Genomic DNA, 27,245 nt, shown 5'->3' on the forward strand with positions numbered 1-27,245 from the left:
CAGTCGAATGCTTTGACAACAGCAGTTAAGACAAAACGGACACCATACAATGGACAGGCGAGATCAGGACTGATCTGGAACTGGTAGGATAACACCATAAGACAAACAAAACCGCGAAATCTTCAGGTCCAAAATTTACCAAGGGTTTGTTGATCAAGAGGGAAAACGACCAAAGAAGAAGACTGGAACAACATGGGCCGAAGAAGCATGCAAAGGCCACAGGGAAAGGATGGAATAAATATATGCACAAAGGAAGGCAAATGCCCACTTCTAAGTATTTGACGTAGTCCTAATGAGCTTATTCGTAATTACTAACTAATAATAATAATAATAATAACGTAATCACATTGGAGTCTAGATGGTCTTTCTTACAGTCGTTCCTGCATGCTTGGTGGAATTTAAACTTTCTGGTTGTCTCCTTGTTGGAGGGCCTTTCTCTTTCTGTCTATACTCAGTCAGCTTCTTGTGGTTAGCCAGATTGACCTGTATATCCATGAACTGTGTCAAATTTATTGTTGACAGGAGGTAAGGTTAATCTACGAATGCGCGCTTTTACGTGGCTGAAATGTTACCGGACATGTTGCAACCTCATCCACCTGGCTAGCTTGTAATTTCTATTTTAGAGACTTAAAGCTCATGTTATTTTATTTTCCAAAGGTTAGTAGTGAAATCTGGAAATTAATATATATTGAAAGACACACGATTCTATTTAAAAATATTTTGGAAAGGAGAGATAGGGGTGTCGTGTGGTCATTACCGCCACGGCCTTGCATTTGGATCCGCGCCTGAGTACTTTTAACCAACGAGTCTCGTGAAAGTGAATCCAGCCTGCGAGAAAGAATACGGTAAGTCCTACTCATTCTTCATCGTGTTCCGTAGACACGTCACGATGTAGAAAATTCAAGGATATGGAGGTAGTCAAGATGAAGTTAATAACATGACGTCGTGTCTTTCCTTGTCCGCCGCTCGTGGTCTCGCGGTAGCGTTCTCGCTTCCCGAGCACGGGGTCCCGGGTTCGATTCCCGTCGGGGTCAGGGATTTTCACCTGCCTCGAGATGACTGGGTGTTTGTGTTGTCCTCATCATTTCATCATCATCCAGGAAAGTGGCGAAATTGGACTGAGCAGGGAAATTGTACGGGCGCTGATAACCACGCAGTTGAGCGCCCCACAAAACCAAATATCATCATCACGTCGTGTCTTTCCTGAATAGCTATGATTGGTGTCACTGCTGTTCAGAAAACATCTGATGTCATTTTGCTAAATTTGAAGTGCGACCAAGTGTCTGCATCTTGTCCTTACTGCACGAAAAGGTTTTGACAAATATGACTGAAAATGCCGCAGTAAAATCGCGCTTTTGTGGGGATTGGGTTGATTGGGGGGGGGGGGGCGGTGCTCTGTTCCTATTCGAGCTAGAAACACGGGGTTCAAATGGTTCAAGTGGCTCTGAGCACTATGCGACTTAACTTCTGAGGTCATCAGTCGCCTAGAACTTAGAACTAATTAAACCTAACTAAGGACATCACACACAGCCATGCCGGAGGCAGGATTGGAACCAGCGACCGTAGCGGTCGCTCGGTTCCAGACTGTAGCGCCTAGAACCGCACGGCCACTATGGCCGGCCAAACACGGGGTAAAAAGTTTCTGGTTTAGCCGGAACCAGCGGACATTTGTATAGTATAGGAATTAGAACATCTGCCTTGCTGTAGCTATATTACAGCATATCAAGCAAGGTTTGATCGACGAATCGAAGTTATCGTTCAGGCAAATGGTGCGAATCGGTTAATTCCTTTTTGGGATGAAATTAACGCTCAGCAGATGACACCATCTAAATATGCACTGTTCGGATTTTTCGTGAAGCAGCAGTTACCTTTAAATTACTCCTGAATGGAGCGAGACTGATGGTTCAAATATGGCCCACTGGTGTATTGCACCTTGATCTAAAACAAGTTGTAAAAGACTGAAAAAAAATTTGCTCCGTTTGGATTTCACGTGTTTTTTCTGGGAGGTATACGAAGGGCGCCACTTCTATACTTTCACTAACTTGCACTAATGAGTTAAAGCTTTGCATCATGAAGGTAGATAAATTGATAACGTCAAAACGATTTTTTAAAATTCAATATTCTCTATCGGTTGTCAAAATACGATGGTTTGAAGTCGAGTTAAATGTAGCACTTTTTTATTTTTTTATTATTTTTTTTCTTTTTGCCTGCTGAACTCGGTGTTCAGCGCCACAAACCACTACTCATCGTCATCATGTCCGTCCCTGGTAGCTGAGTGGTCGGAATGTCATACCTAACGGTCCGGGTTCGATTCCCGGCTGGGTCGGAGATTTTCTCCACTCAGTGGCTCTGAGCACTATGGGACTCAACATCAGCGGTCATAAGTCCCCTAGATCTTAGAACTACTTAAACCTAACTAACCTAAGGACAACACACACACCCATGCCGGAGGCAGGATTCGAACCTGCGACCGTAGCAGTCCCGCGGTTCCGGACTGCAGCGCCAGAACCGCACGGCCACCGCGGCCGGCTCTCCACTCAGTGACTGGGTGTTGTGTTGTCCTTATCGTCATCATTTCATCCCCATCGACACGCAAGTCACGGAAGTGGCGTCAACTCTAAAGACTTGCACCAGGCGAACGGTCTACCCGCCGGGGGGACCTAGGCACACGGCATTTCCATTTTATCGTCCTCATCATCTAAAAAACTCAAGTCATTTGTTATGATTACAACGTTCTGCACGTCCAATTTTTCAGTGATTTGGACCATTCCTTCTGGGTGAAGCAATTTTCACAAACAGGAATGTACACTGAGATGACAAAAGCCACGGGATGCCTCGTAATACAGTGTCGGATCTCCTTTTGCCTAGCATAGCGCAGCAATTTAACGTAGCAAGGACTCAACGAGTCGTTGGAAGCCCCCTGCAGAAATACTGAGCCACTCTGCCTCCGTAGCCGTCCATAATAGCGAAGATGTTTCCATAACAATTTGTCCATTATATTTGGACTGTTGAGCTCCGTGGCCGTGGATAATGATATTTCATTGTAAAAATACAGCAACCAGCCACTTTTTAACCCTTACAGGTTGTGGCTCCATAATGGTGTGGGCTGTGTTTACACGGAATGGACTGGGTCCTCTGGTCTAACTGAACCGATCACTGAGTGCAAATTGTTACGTTCGGCTAATTGGGGACCATCTCCAGCCATTAACTGACTTTATATTCCCAAACAATAATGTCATGTAAGCGGGCTACAGCCATCTTCAGCCATTAACAGACTTTATATTCCCAAACAATAATGTCATGTAAGCGGGCTACAGTTGTTCTAGACAGGTTTGAAGAACAATCTGGACGATTCGAGCGAATGATTCGGCCAAACTTGATATCCGGACACCAATCTCATCGAAAATTTATGAGTAATACCTGAAATTTGGAGACTGTGGATCACGGAATACTGAATTCCCGAAAGATTTCCGAAACGGAATGTCCCATGCGTCTATCCCCCAACTACGATTCCTGATTCAGAGTCTGTTAATTCCCGTCTTGCGGCCATAAACAAGTCGGAAACGTTGTCATAGGACTGACCTGCGTACAAATGACAGCTCCGCTAATGAAGTGCCCCTTTAGACCTTGAGTACGCGATACTGTCGCCATCTCTACAGGGTGGTCCATTGATCGCGACAAGACCAAATATCTCACGAAATAAGCGTCAAACGAAAAAACTACAAAGAACAAAACTTGTCTAGCTTCAAGGGGGAAACCATATGGTTCTATAGTTGCCCCGCAAGATGGCGCTGCCATAAGTCAAAAGGATATCAACTGCGTTTTTTTTAAAATAGGAAGCCCCATTTTTATTACATATTCTTGCAGTACGTAAAGAAATATGAATGTTTTAGTTGGACCACTTTTTTCGCTTTGTGATAGTGGCGCTGTAATAGTCACAGACATATGGCTCACAATTTTAGACGAACAGTTGGTAACAGATAGGTTTTTTAAATTAAAATACAGAACGTAGGTACGTTTGAACATTTTATTTCGGTTGTTCCAATGTGATACATGTACCTTTGTGAACTTATCATTTCTAAGAACGCATGCTGTTATAGCGTGATTACCTGTAAATACCACATTAATGCAATAAATGCTCAAAATTATGTCCGTCTATAACACTACCTTTCTGCTACTGCTATACCATAACCTCGAAACTGGTGGCAGTTTGCAAAACAGAATTATTTTGTTGGATTAATAATGGTATAAGCAACAGAACAGTGTTACCCTCTGAGAAGAATTTTGTTAAATTGACCGTGTTGTTCCTAACGGAGGTGGCTTATCGGAAATGAAAGTCCGAATTACGTAAATATTGGAATAGTGACAAACAAAATTTTGTCTAGCTATACTGTTCCTAGAATAAGGGAAACGGTCGCCAGCCTAATTAGGCCAGAGAAAGATTAACGTTCTCGTTTATGAAAGTAGCTATAAGTAACTATAATGGACAAACACAACAAACACAACCTAGACTTAGCCACACGCGAGTGCAATGAACTCTGACACACATATATTTTAAGATTGAAGCTAACAGTTAGAGCAGCAGAAACTATTTTCAAAATTATTACAGATACCGAAACACACTATTACTTTCAGGGTTTACACAAAGTGAATGGTCTTTATAACATTATTATTAATATGCACTTCTAATACACAAGGGAGATAAACACTTAGCAAACATGAGAATGTAACGTTTCACAACTGCAGCTTTCTCACTTTTACTACAACGAAACACAATGTTGACAAAATTGCAAGAAACTGACTCACCTTTTAGAATTTACTACAGGCAACAATGTGATCATTTACTTTATAAGTCTCAGTCTTAAGAACTTTTAATTTTAAAGTTAGCAACAGCACTTTAATAAGCAGTTTTGCTAGGAAAATTATTTCAGCAAGCATCATTAACTTTAACTTTCTCTTTACTATGTTCAAAGGGCATCAATTAGAAAACTGGGTTTCAATGTACTTTCAGTAAGGACACTCGGTAATCACTTTACTTCAAACGGAGAGGACCCTGAGAGGTGTTATGATGAGGAGTAAAATCAAGGTAGGTACATAAATTCAGATATGAATTACCTTATATTTCAGCATTCTAACACATCCATTAGGCTGATCCTTCACTGTACATCAATGTAGTATTCCGATACAATGATTGCGCAATGTGGTGGCAACTGCATGTTGGTAGGTGTAATTGCAGGTAGAATTGCTGGACTCTGTCATTTCTTGGTGGCGATGATAAATACAAATTCCAGAATAGTTTCAGCTATTTATCCACCCATCCGAGGCATTGGAAAGTGACAGAAAAAGCCTCCCTCGGAATCATCACAATATGCATCGGTTACTTGGCAGTCCCCGACTGGTAGCTCGTCTCCGACTGCTGGCTCGTCCCCGACTGACTATCAGTTCCACCTTTTCCACCTAGGCCAACCACAATTTGCGCGCGCTACACAGTTCCGTTCCCGAGGGGAACCACTACACCTTTTACATACAAATTAACTAAGAACCCTATGTGAAGGTCAGTAGTTTACGTAACAGCAAACAAATACATTAAATAAAACAGAACATTTTCACATATTGACACTTCTGCAAAAAATTATTCACACAAAATTACAATTATATACAGTAAGTTTTGTTCCCTCCAAATGGGACAAAGAATTTTAAATTACAGATACACTACTTTGCATACAATCAAATCATGACATCAAAGGTTTGACAAAGAAAAGAGTACACAATTTTATGTTATCGATTCAAACACATTTACAGACGATCAACAATGTAACAAAAAAACAAAATAAATCCATACAGCATAAGAGCTGTGGTGTTACACGTCAACCTCAGTGAATTTAGCAATACGTGTAACGACAGTCCTTTCAACAGCGAGTAGTTCGCCTTCCGTAATGTCCGCACATGCATTGACAGTGCGCTGACGCATGTTGTCAGGCGTTGTCGGTGGATCACGATAGCAAATATTCTTCAACTTTTCCCACAGAAAGAAATCTGGGGACGTCAGATCCGGTGAACGTGCGGGCCATGGTATGATGTTTCGACGACCATTCGACCTGTCATGAAATACGCTATTCAATACCGCTTCAACCGCACACGAGCTATGTGCCGGACATTCATTATGTTCAAAGTACATCGGCGTTCTGTCATGCAGTGAAACATCTTGTAGCAACATCGGTAGAACATTACGTAGGAAATCAGCATACATTGCACCATTTAGATTGCCATCGATAAAATGGGGGCCAATTGTCCTTCCTCCCATAATGCCGCACCATACATTGAGAGGCACCCACATGCCTTGCTCATACTGTGGCATCAAGCAGTCAGGCCTGCAAGATGAGTGGTCTGCCAAGCGAGTGGATTCATTCTTAATTTATCGAGTAACATGAACTCTCGTACTCACAATTTAGTTACAAATTATCCTCCTGTATGAATAATACGCAACGGAAACACGCATCTGACTATCAGTAATTTACAGAACTCTGACTGTACACTACGCACTGGCAATACCACATTTTCTTTTTGTCTTTTATTTAACGGCTTTTCTCAACACGTGGCCACCGCACTGAATATGAATGGCGCACACATTATAAATTCGGGACATTATGGCAACATACAATTCAATGGAAAAGTCCACCAATCTTTTTCTTTTCACTATCTTATTTATTCCGATAAATTCTCTAACCTAAACACACAAATTCTATAACCTACAACAAGAACACATGAGAAATTCCGCCCAGTGGGCATGGCTTTACATTGGTGAATATCTATATTATGGTCTCGTAATTATTTAACGCTACAGTGCACTTTCTGGATAGGATGGTGGAGCTTTTATTATGTCTCACACTTCGACTCTCACAATCATCATCACGAAACTTTCCTCCAGATCGAGCGATACAGAAGGAACAAGCATAACCCACTAATCTTTTGAAACTACCTTGCTACTCTCCCATGCAAACCACACATACCCAAATTACATGACATACATCACACTGCAATAAAAAATATAAAACACTAAATAGTCAGAACACTATCACTTTCAGCTTTCCCACTTCAATTAATATTTATCCCAGTTTCACACGACACTGCCCCACTTCGTAATTCTACTTTCCTACTATGAACTCTGGAGATATATCCACGTCTTCCTGTGCAATGCAAGCCAAGTGGCGTTGCTAGATAGACGGCCGACTCACCTTGATTCTCTCTCAGAGTTTAAATCTAGCGTCACACGGAATCATATCACGCAAAGTAATATTAAGAACGTATTCATCACACACGTGTGTCCTCAGCTGATACCATGGACGAGTACTTCTCTTTATCTTTTGTCTCATACACAGTTTGAGACTCACACAGTACCCACCACGTGGAAGTACTCGTCTCTAATTTCAAGTCCTGCACACGCCATTTCTTAAATATTTCAACTTATGGTACACACGCTATTTCTTAAATATTTAAACTTATTGTACACACGCTAGTAATTCAGCTTAACTTAAGCACACGGAAGTATTTCAACTTATTGCTACACGTGGTTTCATTGTGACCGTTGGTCACTTCCGAAGATTACTACAGTCCCATTAATATTACCTGCCTGGCATCTAATTTTCCCCCCACAAAAGTTCCTGAAACAGAGAAAATATTATTTCAAACTACTCTTAAATATTCCACATGCATACCATGTCTCCACTCTTTCGTCATTACGGAGCACAACTAAAACAGATCTCAACAGCACAAGATCCAGCGGCAGAGTGTTGAAATATGGCTGTCCTCCAGGTCATCTCTCATCTCTGTCGAGGTGGGGGAAGCACCTTGCTACCGTATTGGTCAGCCACATTTCAGGCGCTCAAAGCTCTGGTAAATTTCATCTCTTTGGTTCCACCAAAGGTGGCCAAAGGATCGTCTCAAAGATGACCATATATTCACATTCACTATCTGCGGTTAGCAGACGACCATATATTCATTCATTTCACAGATCTCACCAAACTGGATGTAGGGATTTACTTTGTGGGAGTGCACATGTGATCAATTAAATAAATAAATTGTCATTCTTTCCCACACTGGTATCCGGGTTCGCTGTATTAATTGAAACTGAGTTATTTTACAAAAAAAATGTGTTGTTCTGACAAAAATAATGAAGTATGTTGTAGCTATTTTCAATGTCGGGCGGTACTGTACCCTTTCAACATTAACCCGCCAAGGTCGCTGATTTTCCACTTGTGGCAGCCATCATGGATTTTCCGTTGCCCAATAGTGCATATTATGCCGGTTTACGTTACCGCTGTTGGTGAATGACTCTTCGTCGCTAAATGGAACGCGTGCACAAAGAATCTGTCATCGTTCCGTAATTTCTCTTTTTCCTAATATCAGATTTGCACCCGACGTTCAAAGCCGTTGCCATGCAATTCCTGGTGCATGGAAATATGGTACGGGTGCAATCGATGTTCATGTAGCATTCTCAACACCGACGTTTTTGAGATTCCCGATTCTCGCCCAGTTTGTGTGCTACTGATGAGCGGATTATCCGCGACAGCAGCTAAAATACCCACTTGGGCATCATCATTTGTTGCAGGTCGTGGTTGACGTTTCACATATGGCTGAACACTTCCTGTTCCCTTAAATAGCGGTAACTATCCGGCGAACGGTCTGGACACTTGGATGATGTCGTCCAAGATACCGAACAGCATACGTAGTACACGCCCGTTGGGCATTTTGATCACAACAGCCATGATCATCAACACGATATCGACCTTTTCCGCAATTGGTAAACGGTGCATTTTAACACGGGTAATGTATCACGAAGAAAATACCGTCCGCACTGGCGGATTGTTACGTGATACCACGTACTTATACGTTTGTGACTGTTACAGCGCCATCTATCACAAAGCGAAAAAAGTGGACCAACTAAAACATTCGTATTTCTTTTCGTACTACACGAATGTGTAATAAAAATGGGGGTTCCTATTTAAAAAAAAACGCAGGTGATATCCGTTTGACATATAGCAGCGCGCTGTAGCGGGCCTACCATAGTGCCATCTGGCTTCCCTCTTGAAGCTAGACGAGTTTCGTTCTGTGTAGTTTTTTCGTTTGATGCTTATTTCGTGTGATATTTGGCTCGGTCACTATCAATTGACCACCCTGTATACGTGCATATCGCTATCCAGTGGCTTTTGTCACATCAGTGTATGGTCCAGCAATATTGATAGTTATTAGTACAAGAGTATATTCCTGGTCTGTGATTTAGAAATGTGCCCCTACCCTCCATCTCTACACCCTCCATCTCCTTTCCCAATGTGGCTTCCGTCAACTCCCCCTCCCGGACGATGCCCTCTCTCCCTCCATTTATCCCTCCTATCAACTCTGATCCTCACTCCCCCTCCTTTCCTCTGTCCTTTCCCTGGGCTCCCTCTTCCACCTCCCCCCCTTCCGTCCAGTTTTCTCCCCACTAAACCCCTCCCTACCTCCCTTCACCCCCCCCCCCAAGTCCTTTTGTATTGCCCTCCTCTGCCCACCCCACTCCCTGTCGCATCTGCCCCCCACCCCTCTTATGGGTCCTCATCCTCCATCAGCTCCTTTCCCGGTTCCCCCCTTCGCTTTTAGGCTCCTTTCCCCCCTTTTTTGTTTCCCCATCTTCTGTGCAGTTTCCCCCCACCTGCTCTCGACTGTGGTATATCACATTTGCCAACTCTTTAGTGCAGTGTTCCAGTGACTATTCAGTGTTGTTTGTCTTTCTCGTGTTGCGAACAGAAACCATGCTGTCGCTAGGTGTGAATTTTATGTCTTTTGCGAACAGAATCCAGACTGTCGCCGTGTTTTTTAATTGTCTGTCTATTGTTTTCCCTGTCTGCTTCGTATGTATTTTATTAGCATCATCATCCCTCTGTTGTTTGTTTTAAGTTCCACGATTTCTTTTCGCCATGTTACTCTTTAAGTCTCCGATTTTATCGCCTGTTTTTTATTATTTATTCTCTTGATCTTTCTCACAAAATCTGTAGGCTGAAGAGCGGCATACTAACAAGGGAACATCCCCATCGCACCCCCCTCAGATTTAGTTATAAGTTGGCACAGTGGATAGGGCTTGAAAAACTGAACACAGATCGATCGAGAAAACAGGAAGAAGTTGTGTGGAACTATGAAAAAATAAGCAAAATATACATACTGGGTCGTCCATGTGTAAGATAGGCAATATTTCGGGCAGTCTGAGGCAAGCAGCTCCGTGGTGCCGTGGTTAGTGTGAACAACTGCGGAACGAGAGGTCCTTCGTTCTAATCTTCCCTCGACCGAAAATTTTAACTTTTTATTTTCAGTTTATGTGAAAAACTCTTATGTTTTCATCACTTTTTTTGGAGTGATTATTACATTCACAAGAAAACCTAAATCGGGAAAGGTAGAAGAAACTTTTCACCCAATTCGCCAAGTGTACTAGTTAGGTGGGTCGACAACATATTCCTGTCATGTGACGTACATGCTGTCACCAGTGTCGTATACAAAATATCAGACGTGTTTTCCTGTGGAGGAATCGGTTGACCTATGACCTTGCGATCAAATGTTTTCGGTTCCCATTGGAGAGGCACGTCCTTTCGTCAACTAATCACACGGTTTTGCGATGCGGTCGCAAAACACAGACACTAAACTTATTACAGTGAACAGAGACGTTAATGAACGAACGGACAGATCATAACTTTGCGAAAATAAAGAAAGCAAAATTTTCACTGGAGGGCAGATTTGAACCAAGGACCTCTCGTTCCGCAGCTGTTCACGCTAACCACGGGACCACGGCGCTCCTCGCCTCACATTGCCCTTAATATAGCTTATGTTACGCATGGACGACCCAGTTTGTATATTTTGCTTATTTTTTCATAGTTCCACACAACTTCTTCCTGTTTTCTTGATTGATCTGTGTTCAGTTTTTGAAGGCCTATCCATTGTGCCAACTTATAACTAAATCTGAGGGGGGTGCGATGGGGATGTTCCCTTGTAAGCTGCTGCCAGCCCGCCCCCTTCGGGGGGAATTGAAATTCAATAAAGAAAAAAAAAATAGATATGTGCACACAGGCGGGATAGCAGGTAGTGTAATTACGTCACGCGTTGACGGAAACCACGCAGACGCTCGAGCCTACGCCGTGAGCTGGAGCGCCCGCCAGCGCTACCCGACCTTGCGGCGGCTTCTGCAGGTCGCGGCCCGGCGGAGCCCCGGATTGCAAATCCCGCGAGACAAAGCGCGGAAGCGGCCCAATTACAGCCGTCCCCGGCACGCCCCACATTGCCCGAGCCCCTCGCCAGCGCCGCCTACCGCCGGCCGGCCCGAACTACGACACACAGTGTCGCGCTCAAAGGCGGGCCTCGCTCGGTGCCGGTAATTACCGCACGAGACACCCCCACTGCCTGCCTGCCTGCCTGAGCTGCGACGCGCAAGCAGCGGACTCTTCGCGCTGTAACTGCCGCGCTGATTGCTGTGGTTCGCTAGCAACTTAATAATTCAATTACCGTTCGGGCGGCAGAGTTCAGTGTGCGGGCGCAGGGGAGCGGGCGTAATTACCTTTGCGATATTACGAACCTGGCCGCAATCAGCACTCAGGAAATTAGGTTACTGACGGCTTCGTTTGGATCCCTCGCTCTCTGAGACTTTGGCTACAGAAGGAAATGTAAGAACTGGACTAAAATTACGACGGGAAACTATAAACCTTCAAACTTGATTTAGGCACGTATGTGGTGTCGCAATATTCTACTGCTTAAACTCATAGATCTTCTACATATACATCTACACCTACATCCATACTCCGCAAGCCACCTGACGGTGTGTGGCGGAGGGTACCTTGAGTACCTCTATCGGTTCTCCCCTCTATTCCATTCCCGTATTGTTCGTGGAAAGAAGGATTGTCGGTATGCCTCTGTGTGGGCTCTAATCTCTCTGATTTTATCCTCATGGTCTCTTCGCGACATACACGTAGGAGGGAGCAATATACTGCTTGACTCCTCGGTGAAGGCTTGTTCTCGAAACTTCAACAAAAGCCCGTACCGAGCTACTGAGCGTCTCTCCTGCAAAGTCTTCCACTGGAGTTTATATATCATCTCCGTAACGCTTTCGCGATTACTAAATGATCCTGTAACGAAGCGCGCTGCTCTCCGTTGGAACTTCTCTAGCTCTTCTATCAACCCTATCTGGTACGGATCCAACACTGATGAGCAGTATTCAAGCAGCGGGCGAACAAGCGTACTGTAACCTACTTCCTTTGTTTTCGGATTGCATTTCCTTAGGATTCTTCCAATGAATCTCCGTCTGGCATCTCCTTTACCGACGATCAACTCCATATGATCATTCCATTTTAAATCACTCCTAATGCGTACTCCCAGATAATTTATGCAATTAACTGCTTCCAGTTGCTGACCTGCTAATTTATAGCTGAATAAGGGAACTATCTTTCTATGTATTCGCAGCACATTACACTTGTCTACATTGAGATTTAATTGCCATTCCCTGCACCATGCGTCAATTCGCTGCAGATCCTCCTGCATTTCAGTACAATTTTCCATTGTTACAACCTCTCGATACACCACAGCATCATCTGCAAAAAGCCTCAGTGAACTTCCGATGTCATCCACAAGGTCATTTATGTATATTGTGAATAGCAACGGTCCTACGACACTCCCCTGCGGCACACCTAAAATCACTCTTACTTTCGAAGATTTCTCTCCATTGAGAATCACATGCTTCGTTCTGTTATCTAGGAACTCTTCAATCCAATCACACAATTGGTCTGATAGTCCATATGCTCTTACTTTGTTCATTAGACGACTGTGGGAACTGTATCGAACGCCTTGCGGAAGTCAAGAAACACGGCATCTACCTGGGAGCCTGTGCCTATGGCCCTCTGAGTCTCGTGGACGAATAGCGCGAGCTGAGTTTCACACGATCGTCTTTTTCGAAACCCATGCTGATTCCTACAGAGTAGATTTCACGGATGTGGAAGTGCCAGTTGCGGATGAATCATTGGACATGATCTGTAAAATACCACTTCTTAAATAATTTTGTCTTGAAACTATTCCATTGGTCCGTGTATGCATACTACACTACTGACCATTAAAATTGCTACACCAAGAAGAAATGCAGGTGATAAACGTGTAATCATTGGACAAATATATTATACTAGAACTGACATGTGATTACATTTTCGCGCAAATTGGGTGCATAGATCCTGAGAAATCAGTACCCAGAACAACCACCTCTGGCCGTAATAACGGCCTTGATACGCCTGGCACTGAGTCAAACAGAGCTTGGATGGCGTGTACAGGTACAGCTGCCCATGGAGCTTCAACACGATACCACAGCTCATCAAGAGCAGTGACTGGCGTATTGGGACAAGCCAGTTGCTCGGCCACCATTGACCAGGCGTTTTCAATTGGTGAGAGATCTGGAGAATGTGCTGGCCAGGACAGCAGTAGAACATTTTCTGTATCCAGAAAGGCCCGTACAGGACCTGCAAAATGCGGTCGTGCATTATCCTGCTCAAATGTAGGATTTCGCAGTGATCGAATGAAGGGTACAGCCACGGGTCGTAACACATCTGAAATGTAACGTCCACTGTTCAAAGTGCCGTCAATGCGAACAAGAGCTGACCGAGATGTGTAACCAATGGCAGGCCATACCATCACGCCAGGTGATACGCCAGTATGGCGATGACCAATACACGCTTCCAATGTGCGTTCACCGCGATGTCGCCAAACACGGATGCGACCATCATGTTGCTGTAGATAGAACCTCGATTCATCCAGTTAAGCAGCTGCTGAAGCGCCATTTCGGAAATGCTAGAATTATCAGTCACCATTTCCCTACAATCTGGCCGTCCCGATCACCTCATCTTAATCCGTGTGACTTCTGGCTGTGGGACTAAGTGTAAGATGTTGCGTTCAGTGTTCCGATTGAAAACTTAGCTGTATTGAAGGCACGCATTGAGCAACACATTCTGAACGTTACCCCTGAAACACTTAGATGAGTTGCGGATAATCCCCTTTCTCGATTTCAACTTGTCGCAGAAAGCGGTGGACAGCGTATTGGACATGTTTTGCGCCAGTCGCAGGGAAATTAATAACCCGATTTGAACTTGATTGATGCTTTTTATGCGGTTTTCGGCCTCAGGACAATTAAAAACCATTTTCTCCCATCCGATGTGACATGACCTTTCCGTGGTGGATGGGCTTACGTAACTAACAGAATCACACCTGTACATCCATGCACACTGAGTGGTACAGTTTGTTTAACGCCAAACTTACACCTTAGGCACTGTTGTTTGATTTATTTGTCATTTGTAGTCGACCACTATTAAATTATGATGCCGACCGCGCCATCTAGTGTTACATTTTGTAACTATTTCTTTTTCTTCGTCCCCCCCCCCCCCCCCCCCACCACTCGTCTCCGATAATATTCCGTTGCAATTTGACGTCATTCTGACCAGTGGTGTTATTTCTACAGCGGTTTGAAAGTTTAACTTTAATTATAATCACCCTGTATGATAATGTTTTACAATGTTTTGTAAGTATGCTGTTTCTGCATGTTTTGAAATCAAAGAACCCATTGATGATGGCGATATTTGTCGCTGAAACTAGTTTGGGGAAATAAATAAATAACAGAAGTGTTTTGCATTAAGATGGACCCACAATCTTATATCACTTCTTCAGTTGAAAATTTTAGTACCCATACGTATCTGAAAAATAGATCTACGTATATGTTTATGTATGTTCCACATCTCCTCGTGAACACTGGGCCGATTTCCGGTAAACTTGGCACACGTATCACTTACCGTCTGCAAAGAATAATTATGAGGGCGAGGACCACCGGCCTGCTATTGGCGGTAGGTGTGACAGCATTGAGATAAAAGGTGGGAGGGGGAGATTGGCACACAGCGAGAGGGAGAGAGACAAGGACTAGATCTACACAGTCTGTGGAGTAGGGTGGGGGTGGGGAAAACGAGATAGAGGCAGGTGCCATTGGGGAAGACAACTGGGAGATATGTATTACGTATTTTCCTATTTGTCTATAAAGATCAAGATACAGACTAATTGTTTTAAGGGGACGGAGTAACGCTGATTACCGATGTTAACTCCAAAACCATTCACCAGGTCGTGCTCAGGGCAGATAACCTGTGACACAAAAGATGCGAAGCTGTGGCGAATGAAGATATAACTTTTTTAATACGGTCCAGATTGAAAACCAGTGAATTTATTTAAGTAGAATGGAGACAGAAACATTGAGGAGAATGTCGCACTGGTTTCCTTGATGGCTTATGTTTGCGATACCAACAAATTTTTATTTTATGGTGTCCCAAACCTTATTTCAGGAATGAATGTAAATTCCATGACCTGCTCGTTTAGCTTAACACACAGTGCGCTAGGTTGCTAGACAGGAAAGTGAGTCATACTAGGATTTTTCTAGCAAAATGGAAGTGACACGGATCGAATTTGTGTGGTGGATTAATGACCGGCGGCCGATGTGGCCGTGCGGTTCTAGACGCTTCAGTCTGGAACCGCGTGACCGCTACGGTCGCAGATTCGAATCCTGCCTCGGGCATGGATGTGTGTGATGTCCTTAGGTTAGTTAGGTTTAAGTAGTTCTAAATTCTAGGGGACTCATGACCTTAGAAGTTAAGTCCCATAGTGCTCAGAGCCATTTTGATTAATGACCGTTGGTCTGGCACACCGGACAGTCTGGCTACCGTTTTAGACGATTTTCCACATTTGAGGCAAATTCTGGTATGGTTACTAATCTGCACATCAGAAAATACGATATACAAACTGAGCCGTGGTAAAAACTGCTGTTTTGAAGAGCGCGCCGCAGCGCAGTCGCCCTCCGTTTATGGTGGTGATGCCGCTGTGGCAATCGCAGCCTTGGTGTCTCCCCCTGGTGGGAAAGGGGAAAGGTAGCTTGTTCACGTGCATTTAAGGGGCGCTATGAGCTCGCTAGGCTGCGAGTCTGGTCAGTTGGTCAGCCGGGTTAGTGTGAGGCAGTCAGTGTCTGTCTGTGGTCCGGAGTGCTAGTATGTATTAGGGCAATGGTTATTGGCGGTTGGATCGATCGGTTGGTCGGTCGCGCACTGGGACACGAGATGACTTGTCCGCCTCGAGCGTCGGCGCATGTGAGGTCGCCACGTCAGTCCAGTGAGCCGCGCCGTATACCGAGGGGTAGTGGCTTCGCGGCCGACAAGAGAGCAACAGGAGTCAACCCACGACATCGGTCTGGCCGGTGCGAGCTGCGACGCCGTGAGACGGGAGAGCGGCGCGCCTTCCTGTGTCCGTTGAAGCGGCTGGCAGCGGACGGTTCGGGAGAGCGTTTTGGGCGATGCTGCTCCAGGTCTTCGCCAGACATCGCACTTTATTAGAAGTTTAAGTGATTCGTGATATGTTGTTTCATTTACTTGTTAAATTCTACTTGTTTTCTTGGTCAGTCACTCGTCCCTAGCTTGCTCGTCTGTCTCCCGTCCGCATTTGTTGGGCAGTTAGTGTCTGTCTGTCTGTCGGTCTGCCATATGTTAATAACTGCCTCTGTCATGTTTGTCGGATTCGGTGTTAACGAATTTATTGCTTGAGGTGTAACGGCCGAATTCCTGAAATATGTTTTGATGTTGCCTATCATCTTGAGAGGCGGTATATCTGTAATGTAGAGCATGATTGGCTAACCTTGTATATTTTATGTAAGACTGCATTTCATAGGTTTTTATTTAAATGGTCATTTTAGTTCAAAAATGGTTCAAATGGCTCTGAGCACTATGGGACTTAACATCTGTGGTAATCACTCCCCTAGAACTTAGAACTACTTAAACGTAACTAACCTAAGGACATCACACACATCCATGCCCGAGGCAGGATTCGAACCTGCGACCGTAGCGGTCACGCGGTTCCAGACTGAAGCGCCTAGAACCGCACGGCCACACCGGCCGGCCGGTCATTTTCGTATATAAAGTTGCCACCCTTCAGCCGTAAGACCTTTTTTTAAAATCAAGTTGCACCTTCGGTGGCATGTTAATCTTTTAATGTTACTGTTTTGTACCATTTCCATCCCTCCTATGGGGTGCATAGTTTATGTGCTTGTGTGAGTTGTTAAAATTTTTAGTTTAAAGTAATCTGGTGTGCTGCAGATTTGCACCAGTGTAGTCTTTCAGAGGTTGTTGTGAGCGGTTGTGACTACGGCCGTGTCAAAAGGGAGCGGCAAGGTTCTCAGGCCGAAAGCCCATCCCGTCAAAAATTTGTTCTCTCTGCCTCTGAATAAATTGTAACTTGATATTTAGAGGGTGCTTTCTGATTATAATTTTAAATCGGTTTCTAAAAAAAAGGGGGCTTTTAGGAATAAAATTTCCATTTGTTGAAAGAAATTTGATTTAGTTTTCATTAGTTACCCACTGGTAACTACTTCCACGCTCAGATAGTGTGATTAAATGTGTTAATGTTCTTGATGAATCGCTAGTAAATAAAGCAAACTCTTAAGAAAAGGTTTTGAAAGTAAATTCACGTTCATTATTGATCTCCCGTCTCACAAACAAAATAAGTTTGTAACATTCTCAGACAGGTGACCCACACAACTTCCCTCCCGTATTTAATTCGTGGCTGTGGAGACACAAAGAGCTATTGGCCACAAAGTTGAGATAAATTTGTCAAATCATGAGACCAGTGCGCTCGCACGCTACAAACACTAGGAAAAGGTGAGAGATACGTGTATCTGAGTCTTCCCAACATCACGCATGGATAAAATCTCTGTTTCCAAGCCCCGTCATTTCGAATAAAGTACTCGAGCTTTCGACAACTGTCTCCATAATCATCAGCAGGAGTAAAATACCACTGACTGTTGGGAGTGCCAGGGTATTCCGCCTGTACACGCGCGGTAGCAGAATCTGGAACCATCCAGAGAGGACCGCAGTGCCTAGCTCGTGGGAAGGCTGTTTCGGCATCTCATGGCAGCTCCAGCTAGAGATGGGGGATCCGCTCCTGAACTGATACATAGAGTTGAATCTTTCAAAGGAGTGAACAATCAGTGATTCAGAAAAAAAGAACGGTAGCTCCAAACGTTTCCCATGGCAGAGAGAGAGAGACGGAGCATATCAGCGGCGCCTCTGCTGGTCAGAGCACAGTGCACGCCACACAACACAGCCGGCGCCGGCCTCTGCCCTGCTTCTGCCTTGGCTGCCTGCATTGTGCAGTGCCCCATTGGATTTTGTGTTTCACATATGCCGTGCCGTCTCTGTGCGTCGTCTGCTGCGTGCAGTGTCTGGCGCAGCTTAACTTCGCATCGCACTCTGTCGGCGATTGTTTCAGTCGCACGTCCTGCCCTCTGGGCAGTTGATGCGAGCAACAGGAGAGAGAGCCACCTAGCGGATAACATAGGAACTACTTGCAACAATCTGCTCGCAAGGGAACGGACGATTTGTCTCGGAGCGGGTGAGTGGTGGCCATTCACCACTCCCCCCACCCTCGGAACTCGCCCGCTCTACACTCACCCCACCGTTCTCGACTCTAGCCAGAGCGTTGAGCAAAGCGACTCAGGTGTCACTCTGGTCTCTGCGGCCTTAGCTCACGCAGTAATACAGCTCGCGGCTCGACCTGCTCGACTCAGTGCCTCTGCATCAGAGTTCGTCTCTACTGGATATTGTTCTTCGTAGTAATACCGCTATGTATATTACATTATTATGTTATGTATACATCATTTGTTTTTATTTTATTTTTATTTGTTTAAACTGATCAGATTAGGTTCCTGATGACTCCTCTTACCATAGGATTTTTATTATGGACACTCGAATTTACGCTTTAATTACGAGCGAACCGATAAACGTATCGCAAATTGTGATACACCAATATTTTCCTTGTTTTATTCTGCGTAAGACTATATGCAGCACTTTCGTCATACAGTCAAATTTATATTTTTTTTCTTATGGTACGGATTTTGCGATTTTAGGCGTCTTCGGAAGGAAACGTTCACTTTAAAAATATATGGCATGTGATGTATTTGTATGAGGTTAATGAAACTTTAATACATTATAGCCAAATATATTGTTAATGTAAATCTCAAGTTACAACATTTGCCGATCACCCAAAAAACCACGATAGTGCAAAATAAATCAATAATCAAAAACTTTGTCATATCGTGGAAATTTCAATAAACAATACAAAATTCTTACTCATTATCTGTGTTACTTCAAAATAGGATCAAATAAGATCAAAATACAGGTATAGTACTGGAATAAACCAAGTTTAAAGGGCAATGTGCCTTCCATTTATTTTCTATTGTAAATGAGTGGTGAGTCATGAAAAAGAGCTAATTCATTTCAGGGAGTGAACAGTTCTGATCCGATCTCTGAAAAGAACAGTTTTGCCCATCTCTAGCTCCAGCCCGCCACGGGACCGAGTGACGTCAGGCGGCGCGAGGAGAGGGGGAGAGGGGGGCGCCACCTGTGAATCTGCAGCTCCCGCCTCCGTTCCAGTCGTCAAACATCCATCTTTGCTTCTCCTCGATGTCCAAAGACCGCGCCCATGCCCTACAAAGTGTGTACCCCTTATGTCAGTTTAAACTGTTGCAATTTTGTTTCAGCCGATTCCTTTATAACACAGTCCCATTACGGATGAGCCAAGACTCTCGTCGTACCGGCAGTGTTTGGCCACAGCCGACTTCTCAAGATCCCTTTATCTGATTTAGACACCTTGCCAGGTCTCACCATAAAGATGCGTTGCGGTCATTGGTTTTTTACTCCTAAACATACACTATGTGATAAACAGTTTCCGGACACCTGGCTGAGAATGACTTACAAGTTCGTGGCACCATCCATCGGCAATGCTGGAATTCAGTATGGTGTTGGCCCACCCTTAGCCTTGATGACAGCTTCCACTGTCGAAGGTACACTTTCAGTCAGGTGGTGGAAGGTCTCTTGGGGAATGGCAGCTCATTCTTCACGGATTGCTGCATTGCGGAGAGGTCTGCCACGAAGACGGCGTTCCAAAACATCTCAAAGGTGTTCCATAGGATTTAGGTGAGGTATCTGCGCAGGCCAGTCCATTACAGGGATGTTATTGTCGTGTAACCGCTCCGCCACAGGCCTTTTATTATGAACAGGTGTTCGATCGTGTGGAAACATGCAATCCCATCCCCGAGTTTCTCTTCAACTGTGGGAGGCAAGAAGGTGCTTAAAACATCGATGTAGGCCTGTTGTGTGATAGTGCCAAGCAAAACAACAAGGGGTGCCAGTCCCCTTCATGAAAACCACGACCACCACATAACACTACTGCCTCCGAATTTTACTGTTGGCACAACACACGCCAGCAGATTACGTTCACCGGGCATTCGGCATACCCGCACCCTGCCATCGGATGGCCACATTGTGTACCGTGATTCGTCACTCCACACAGCGTTTTTCCACTGTTCAATCGTCCAATGTATACGCTCCTTGCACTAAGCGAGACATCGTTTGGCATTTACCGGCGTGATGTGTGGCTTATGAGCAGTAGCTCGACCACGAAATCCAAGTTTTCTCATCTCCCACCCAACTGTCATAGTACTAGCACTGGATCCTGATGCAGTTTGGAATTCCTGTGTGGTGGTCTGGATAGATGTCTGCCTATTACACATTACGACCCTCTTCAACTATCGGCGGTGTCTGTCAGTCAACAGACGAAGACGGGCTGTACACTTTTGTGCTGTACGTGTCCCTTCACATTTCCACTTCACTGTCCCATCGTAAACAGTGGACCTAGCGATGTTTAGGAGTTTGGAAATCTCGCGTATGGACGTATCACGCAAGTGACACCCAATCACATGACCACGTTCGAAGTCCGAGAATTCCGTGGAGGGCACCATTCTGCTCTCTCACGATGTCTAATGACTACTGAGGTCGCTGATATGGAGTACCTGGCATTAGGTGGCAGCACAACGTATCTAATAAAAAATGTATGTTTTGTGGGCGTCCGGATATTTTTGATCACATAGTGTAGCTCTGAAGACAGCTGTCGAAAGCTCGATTGATTTATTCGGAATGACGCTGGGTCAAAAAAGAGGAGATTTTATTCGAGAGAGAGAGAGGGAGAGAATCCTATATATACATCCTATTAAATGGGAAGCATCGCCTGCCACTGTGCTAAACAGAACATCACCGACTTCTATGAAGATCTGTTAGGGCAATTATGACGCAGAGACTGGTAATGGAAGCAATGCTTATGAAAATCAAGATACGTTCATAGTATATGTCGAGCGGCAAAAAGCGTTCGCCAATGTAAAATGGTGCAATATACGTATTCGAAATTGTGATAAAAATAGTAGTAATACGTATGGAAAGATGGATGATACACACTATGTAAAAGGACCGAGAGCGATCAATAAAAATGAAGACCAAGAACGAAGTTCCTGCATTAAAAAGGGTGTAAGACAGGCATGTTGTTTTTCAACCTATTATTCAATCTATACAACGAAGAAGCAATGACGGATATAAAGGAAAGGTTCAAGAGTGGGCTTAAAATTCGGAATGAGAGGATAAGATTCAGTTACTATTCTCAATGAAAATGAAGAAGAATTACATTACATGTTAAATGGAATGAACGGTCTAATAAGTATAGAATATGGATTGCGGAAAAAGCGGAGAAAGCCGAATTTAATGAGGAGCAGAAATGAAATCCCCTATAAAATCAACCTCAAAATTGGGCACCAAGAAGTACAGGAAATCAAGGAATTCTGTTAGTTTTGGTAAAACAACCGACGAAGAAAGGGGGACGTACAAAGCAGACTAGGAGAGGCAAAGACGGCATTTCTGGCCAGGAGAAGTCTACTGGTATCAAACATCGGGTCCCGAATCTGAGGCAGAAATTTCTGATAATAGACTTTTGCTGCACAACATTGTATGGTACAGAATCACCGACTGTGGAATAACCAGAAAAAAAGAGACTCAAAGGGTTTGAGATGTGACACTACACACGAATGTTGAAAATTAGGCTTAGTATCTCGCTATTATGGAAATGGAAGAGGATGTAGATGAAGACGAAATGGGAGATATGATACTGCGTGAAGAGTTTGACAGAGCACTGAAAGACCTGAGTCGAAACAAGGCCCCGGGAGTAGACAACATTCCATTTGAACTACTGATGGCCTCCGGAGAGCCAGTCATGACAAAACTCTACCATCTGGTGAGCACTATGTATGAGACAGGCGAAATACCCTCAGACTGCAAGAAGAATATAATAATTCCAATCCCAAAGAAAGCAGGTGTTGACAGATGTGAAAATTACCGAACTATCAGTTTAATAAGCCACAGCTGCAAAATACTAACACGAATTCTTTACAGACGAATGCAAAAACTAGTAGAACCCGACCTCGGGGATGATCAGTTTGGATTCCGTAGAAATACTGGAACACGTGAGGCAATACTGACCTTACGACTTATCTTAGAAGAAAGATTAAGAAAAGGCAAACCTACGTTTCTAGCATTTGTAGACTTAGAGAAAGCTTTTGACAATGTTAACTGGAATACTCTCTTTCAAATTCTGAAGGTAGCAGGGGTAAAATACAGGGAGCGAAAGGCTATTTACAGTTTGTACAGAAACCAGATGGCAGTTATAAGAGTCGAGGGGCATGAAAGGGAAGCAGTGGTTGGGAAAGGAGTAAGACAGGGTTGTAGCCTCTCCCCGATGTTATTCAATCTGTACATTGAGCAAGCAGTAAAGGAAACAAAAGAAAAATTCGGAGTAGGTATTAAAATTCATGGAGAAGAAGTAAAAACTTTGAGGTTCGCCGATGACATTGTAATTCTGTCAGAGACAGCAAAGGACTTGGAGAGCAGTTGAACGGAATGGACAGTGTCTTTTCAGGAGGATATAAGATGAACATCAACAAAAGTAAAACGAGGATAATGGAATGTAGTTAAATTAAGTCGGGTGATGCTGAGGGAATTAGATTAGGAAATGAGACACTTAAAGTAGTAAAGGAGTTTTGCTATTTAGGGAGTAAAATAACCGATGATGGTCGAAGTAGAGAGGATATAAAATGTAGACTGGCAATGGCAAGGAAAGCGTTTCTCAAGAAGAGGAATTTGTTAACATCGAGTATAGATTTAAGTGTCAGGAAGTCGTTTCTGAAAGTATTTGTATGGAGTGTAGCCATGTATGGAAGTGAGACATGGACGATAACTAGTCTGGACAAGAAGAGAATAGAAGCTTTCGAAATGTGGTGCTACAGAAGAATGCTGAAGATAAGGTGGGTAGATTACGTAACTAATGAGGAGGTATTAAATAGGATTGGGGAGAAGAGAAGTTTGTGGCGCAACTTGACTAGAAGAAGGGATCGGTTGGTAGGACATGTTTTGAGGCATCAAGGGATCATAAATTTAGCATTGGAGGGCAGTGTGGAGGGTAAAAATCGTAGAGGGAGACCAAGAGATGAATACACTAAGCAGATTCAGAAGGATTTAGGTTGCAGTAGATACTGGGAGATGAAGAAGCTTGCACAGGATAGAGTAGCATGGAGAGCTGCCTCAAACCAGTCTCAGGACTGAAGACCACAACAACAACAACATCTCGCTATTGGATGAGTTTCTTCGGAGAATCGGCGAAAAAAAGGAACGTATGGAAAACACTGATAAGAAGAAGTTACAGGATGATAGGACCTGTGTTAAGAAATCAGGGAATAGCTTTCACGGTACTAGAGGGATCTGTGGAGAGTAAAAACAGTAGGCGAAGACGCGATTGGAATAAATCCAATGAATAATTGAAGTGGTGAGACGAAAGTGCTACTCTGAGATGAAGAGGTTGGCACAAGAGAGGAGATCGAGGAGGGCTTGTAATATTTCTGGCTTTACAGTTATCATATTCGGCTACTAGAAGCTCTTCTTAGAGCAGTTGGAAAGGCATCAGTGGCAAGATGACGTAATGTGGTGTGAAGTAGGTGATTAGTTCGGTACGGGTATCGTGAGAAAGACAGCCTAAAATTGGTCCTTCTCTGCGATTGGCTGCTGCGTTCGGAAGTTGCGCGCCAAAACGATGATGTTCTGTTATTAATATTAGAAAAAAAACTAAACAGTGTATTTACTTGTATTTCATATAAAAGCACCTCTCAATAGCAGGCTATAATTCAGTTATTTGAAAAGTGAGAATTACGAGCAGAACAGTAAATAGTTGCTAAAGGAAAAGGCAGACGAAACACTTCGGAGTTCTTCGGATCGCGCATAACTTGGATGCCGGGAGAAGTGGTTCGGCTGCAAGACCCTGGGCCGGCAGTCTAGGAATACAGACATGTTGTCTGCCTTAGTCGGAATCGACTAAGTACTCTATTAGCAATCACTGGTTATTTGTATGTCTAATTATGAAAGTGTGAAGAGTGGAAAATATTTGTGATTCATAAAGTTGAATATAATTATGCAGTTTCTCGTATCCTGCTAATAAAAAACGAGTGGCATTCCGTATAAACAGATTAAATGAAAATTTGTTTATTCATAGAGTATCAGTTCACCGCTAAGAGTTTATTACAGCCTTAAGATAACGGATTCACGACCTACGTGGTGTTTTCTGCGCAGAGGACAACTACTATGGAACACCGCAGGTTGGTGAACATCAATTAGAACTTATGAATTCCACTCAGGGCGGTGGAAGCAAATAGGCATCTCGCGCGTACTGCATTCTTAGTACAAATGAGATCAGTGACATGTCATCCGTGGTGACACACAAAAGGTATGAAGGGGAAATTTTTTCGAAGGATGGGGTTTATCAAACGACGTATATTGATAGTGACCGGACCAAATATTTCACGAAATAAGCGTCAAACGAAAAACTACAAAGAACGAAACTCATCTAGCTTGAAGGGGGAAACCAAATGCCGCTATGGTTGGCCCGCTAGATGGCGCTTCCATAGGTCAAACGGATATCAACAACGTTTTTTAAAATAGGAACCCCCATTTTTTATTACATAGGTTGTTGGTTGGTTGTTTCGGGGAAGGAGACCAGACAGCGAGGTCATCGGTCTCATCGGATTAGGGAAGGACGGGGAAGGAAGTCAGCCGTGCCCTTTGAAAGGAACCATCCCGGCATTTGCCTGGAGCGATTTAGAGAAATCACGGAAAACCTAAATCAGGATGGCCGGACGCGGGATTGAACCGTCGTCCTCCCAAATGCGAGTCCAGTGTGTAACGACTGCGCCAACTCGCTCGGTTTTTATTACGTATTCGTGTAGTGCGTAAAGACATATTAACGTTTCAGTTGGACCACTTTTTTCGCTTTGTGATAGATGGCGCTGTAACAGTCACAAACATATAAGTACGTGGTACCACGTAACATTCCGCCAGTGCGGACGGTATTTGCTTCGTGATACATTACACGTGTTAAAATGGACCGTTTACCAATTGCGGAAAAGGTCGATATCGTGTTGATGTATGGCTATTGTGATCTAAATGCCCAACGGGCATGTGCTATGTATGCTGTTCGGCACCCTGGACGACATCATTCAAGTGTCCGGACCGTTCGCCGGATAGTTACGTTGTTTAAGGAAACTGGAAGTGTTCAGCCGCATGTGAAACGTCAACCACGAACTGCAACAAATGATGATGCCCAAGTAGGTGTTTTAGCTGCTGTCGCGGATAATGCGTAAATCAGTAGCAGACAAATTGCGCGAGAATCGGGAATCTCTAAAACTTCGGTGTTGAGAATGCTACATGAACATCGATTGCACCCGTACCATATTTCCATGCACCAGGAATTGCATGGCGACGACTTTGAACGTGGGGTACAGTTCTGCCACTGGGCACAGGAGAAATTACGGGACGATGACAGATCTTTTGCACGCGTTCTATTTAGCGACGAAGCGTCATTCACAAACAGCGGAAACGTAAACCGGCATAATATGCACTATTAGGCAACGGAAAATCCACGATGGCTGCGACAAGTGGAACATCAGCGACCTTGGCGGGTTAATGTACGGTGCTGCATTATGGGTGGAAGGATAATTGGCCCCCATTTTATCGATGGTAATCTAAATGGTGCAATGTATGATGACTTCCTACGTAATGTTCTACTGATGTTACTACAAGATGTTTCACTGCACGACAGAATGGTGATGTACTTCCAACATGATGGATGTCCGGCACATAGCTCGCGTGCGGTTGAAGCGGTAGTGAATAGCGTATTTCATGACAGGTGGATTGGTGGCCGAAGCACCATACCATGGCCCGCACGTTCACCGGATCCGACTTCCCCGGATTTCATTGTGTGGGGAAAGTTGAGGATATTTGCTATCGTGATCCACCGACAACGCCTGACGACATGCGTCACCGCATTGTCAACGCATGTGCGAACATTACGGAAGGCGAAGTACTCGCTGTTGAGAGGAATGTCGTTACACGTATTGCCAAATGCATTGAGGTTGACAGACATCATTTTGAGCATTTATTACATTAATGCGGTATTTACAGGGAATCACGCTGTAACAGCATGATTTCTCAGAAAAGATAAGTTCACAAAGGTACATGTATCACATTGGAACAACCGAAATAAAATCTTCAAACGTACCTACGTTCTGTATTTTAATTTAAAAAACCTACCTGTTACCAACTGTTTGTCTAAACTTGTGAGCCATATGTTTGTGACTATTACAGTGCCATCTATCACAAAGCGAAAAAAGTGGTCCAACTAAAACATTCATATTTCTTTACGTACTACACTAATAGGTAATAAAACCATAGCGCCATCTGGTTTCTTCCTTCAAGCTAGACAAGTTTCAATCTTTGTAGTTTTTTCGTTTGACGCTTATTTCGTGAGATATTTGGCCCGGTCACGATCAATGGACCACTCTGTATATCACCCTCTCTCTGTTCTAAGCTTGCAGTAGGCTATATCAGTCAAAAGTCTGATGACTGTGCGAGGTGCCGGGGCTAGCAGTGTATTTAACTCTAAATTCTTCTCGAATTTTCATATGGAAATGATGCTCTAAGCCCCCCCCCCCCTTTTGTAACTCCTACTTTTGCTGTTGCACATGGATTAAGAAGAAACGCGAACTGACTGTAATAGACCCTGCAAGTGGAGTAGAAAATAGTTTGGCACCTGCAATAATTTAATTTGATAGACATTAATTAAATAAAGGAAAGTTTCAGTAACATAGTGAGAAATGAAAGGGTTACTCTACCGATTAACAGAATGAAAGTTCTGTCCAATATAACAATTTGATTTATTATTACTAAACTCGAAATAATAAACAAAACATATGAAAC

Source organism: Schistocerca cancellata, chromosome 6 (assembly GCF_023864275.1).
Source record: "Schistocerca cancellata isolate TAMUIC-IGC-003103 chromosome 6, iqSchCanc2.1, whole genome shotgun sequence".
Taxonomy (NCBI): Eukaryota; Metazoa; Arthropoda; class Insecta; order Orthoptera; family Acrididae; genus Schistocerca; species Schistocerca cancellata.